Source organism: Camellia sinensis, chromosome 3, assembly GCF_055761805.1.
Source record: "Camellia sinensis isolate YWXY chromosome 3, ASM5576180v1, whole genome shotgun sequence".
Lineage (NCBI taxonomy): Eukaryota > Viridiplantae > Streptophyta > Magnoliopsida > Ericales > Theaceae > Camellia > Camellia sinensis.
The window spans coordinates 33,869,631-33,873,094 of NC_138963.1; the positions used below are offsets into that span (position 1 = coordinate 33,869,631).

Consider the following 3,464-nt stretch of genomic DNA (forward strand, 5'->3'; position numbering starts at 1 on the left):
CTTTTTTTTCTTTTTCTTTTTGCAGGGTTGCAGCCTAACAAAGTGTACTATTTATCAATGTGGAGATCCTTCTGTACCAGCAATGAGTAATGTGTCCTACAAATGCAACACAAAGAAGTGATGGAATTATAGGAGAAAGAGTTGTGCTATTGCAAAGTGAACTTGTAAGAAACGAAGAGTGTTAGTGGACAACTTTGATTTTTGACCGCGAAGATGCAACAAGCAATAAACCTTTGAATGTGTAATTGGTGTTACTTGTAATTGCTATTATTTTAATTATGAAGTAACTATGTTTCAATGTTGTAATTGACTAGTTTGATTTTTGAAATGGTTGGGAATGTAGAACTTTCGAAGATTGTGAAATTTGAAATGTTGTTGCTATTATTGAAACAGTTGGGAATTTAGAAATTTTGAAAATTGTTAATTTTGAAATGTTGTTGTTGCTATTATTGAAATGGTTGGGAATATATGTCAGTGTTGTTCTTGCCATCTTGACAAATATTAAGTCTTTTTGATGATTGTCCAATACATAGATGAAATGCTATAGAAACAACCAAGCTCACTCCAGGTGAGAATTTTAATGAAAAAAACAAACAGTCCAGTTTAATGTTGGAAAACTTGAGCACTCTACATCCTTAGTTTATCATTCAGTCAATTAACACAATGTCGAAATCAATTAACATCAAGGCAATTAAACCGAAACATTCTGTCAATTAACATAATAAGGCTGAAATTAATTAACATTCAATCGATTAATTGTTCATATCAAGGCAAAGATGAAGATAGAAAGATAAAGCAAAGGCCAAAGATATATGATAGACTAAATTTTTTAATAAAACAATGATATATAACAAACCTGTTCTACAAATCTCATTCAGTCATAATCAAAATTGCATAAAAATATATGATAGACTAAATTTTTTTTTATTAAACAATTTCCTAGGATTCATTTGATCTATACAAAATGACTTTATCAATCTCTTAAAAGACTGATTAGATCTATATAATATAACCATACTCAAATTTGCAATTCCATTAATACAATAGAAGCAGAAAAATGAGAAAAATAAAAACTATGAAAATGATATTTTCCAAAATTGCTTCGTTTCACATGAATATCATCAGAAGATTGTTTCAACTAGTTAGCATTAGTAACTTGAACGAAACATGCTCGGAGATCAACAACGACGACGCTTGATCATGAAATGAATTGATGACGATGAATCGTAGTTGATATGAGAAGCAGCAATCCATATGCAGATGCTCTATTTCGTTGCTATCACGGAGTCGTCAAGACCCTAGAGAGAAAAGAAACAGGGTTTTCATGGCCGCATAGAGTATGTTCCACTGTCAAATTACCTTGGTTGGGCACCTGTATTCAATGATAGAAGTGAAGATGAGTCAAAAAATGAAAATTTTCAGCGGGTTTATATCGAATCATACCCGTCTCTTAGTCAATCAATTAATATAAACACATCTATCCCATCTACCTAATTTATCATGTTCATTCATTAATTCATCTAACCAAACTTTTTTATTTTTTCCAAATCAAAGTCAGCTTGATATAAACACATAACATTTTAACAAAATAAAACATAAAAATAAAATAAATGATAAGTCGTACACGTGAGGTTCACCTAATGTTAACAATGTAATTAAAGTTGGCTAGATTTTTTTCGAATTTCTCTGTGTGTATGTCTTATTTTACATATATTTTTCCACAAAATCTCTCTATTTGTGTATGGCTTATTATTTCACTTGCATATTTATTAAGAGTTTAGTTTAGTTTAGTTTTTTTTTGTGTGACAAATAGAACCAAATAGAAAACTTATGGCTTATAAATATATTTGTGTATGGCATATTATTTCCCATGCTTAGATCCAATTGTGTGACAAATAGAAAACTTACAAAAAAAAAAAAAAAAAAAAAATCCCTTTCGTTTGAATTAGTCTAAGAATTTCATGGCTTTGCATAAAAAAATTCTTAAAATCAGCACGGGATCTTTCCTCCCAAAATTTTAACCAATAAATCATATATCAATAATTTTTAACATAATTTAACAATTATTAGTGTTTTAGGATAGGGGCATGAAAATTTAGGGACAAAATCTTTTGCCCTAAACAACTAGGAAGATGTCCATGGCTTCCTAGTTTACACATCTTTCGCAAAAAGAACAAGCTCAAATTTAACAAAATGTCCACGAAAATTTAACAAAATGTCCTAGAAAGATGTCCACGAAAATTTAACAAAATTTTTCGCAAAAAGAACAAAAAGAAGAAAAAAAAAAAAAAGCTCAAATTTACACATCACAGTAAACTCATCAATATTGTGTCTATGGCTTCAACCCAAATGTCCATGATTATAGAATTAACAAAATTAATTTCCAATGACACACACACACACTTATGTGAAGTGGAAAAAATTGAACTGCTCTGTTTTGAGACATATAACAATTTCATTCATTAAAAACAACAATTGTGAATCAGCTCAATCAAACAGTGAACTAAGAAATCAATATTATACTAACACAATTCATTGAGGCCTAACTACATACACATCATATGTGCCATTTTGACAACACAAACCATATCTTGTTTAAGTAATGCACAACAAACCAAAATTATCTAACCAACAACTTCAGTTTATGCAGTGGGATTGAAAAATTAGAAAAGTAGAAATACTTTATTACCTTAGAATTTGACTTAGATTTGTTATTGTTGTGATTTGAGATTGATGACTTCTCCTTCACTTGTTTCTTGGTCGTCCCTGTCACAACTTCAAATATTGTTGGAAGATCATTTATCATGTTAAAAAGGTGTTTCCTGCAATAAAAATATACCAGCAAAATGTAATTAGGAAGATGCTCAAATGAAAAATCATACATACAATTTGATCTTTGGATTCCTATTTTTTGGAAGGAGAAATTGTAAAGGGGAAAATAGGGGAAAAAACCCCTAGAAAACAAACCCATAAAATCTTAGAAATCAAACCACTTAAACAAAACCCATTTAAGAAATCAAAAAGAAATTCAAATAAAGAAATCATATACATATATATACATATAAACCATATATATATATACATACATATTTAAGCACCACATGAGAATGAAGATAGAAGAGGAGACCTCACAGTCGCCTCACCTCGCCCAGCTGCAGCCGCTGTCGCCTCCGGAGTCATCGTTGCCCACCCTCCTCTGCGTCAGAGGAACCATTCGAGTCGGCTCTCTCTTGAAGGGTTAGGGCTATCTTTATAGCGATCCCGGTTTTCCCTATCTTTGTTTATTGTATTCCGGACTCGGTTCCGTGATTGTGTTGTCGTCGTATTCTTATTCCCATCCTTTACTCTTGGTATTTGAGTTTTAGGTTGTGTTGGGCAAGTTTGAAACAGGTTGGTTAAGCTTTGGTCCCCATTCTTGTTGCCCAGGTTTTTGGTGATCTGCTCGAGCGGGTCTTCTTGCGCTC

At 31.7% G+C, this 3,464-nt stretch overlaps 1 long non-coding RNA gene across 1 annotated transcript; it reads right to left on the reverse strand.

The window, feature by feature from the left end:
- Positions 1 to 910: 910 nt before the first annotated feature.
- LOC145822448 (uncharacterized) lies at positions 911 to 2,907 on the reverse strand. Its single transcript, XR_014363740.1, has 2 exons — positions 2,690 to 2,907; positions 911 to 1,372 (listed from the first exon to the last, which is right to left on the reverse strand). It is a non-coding gene; the product is annotated as an uncharacterized LOC145822448 (long non-coding RNA).
- Positions 2,908 to 3,464: the final 557 nt, after the last annotated feature.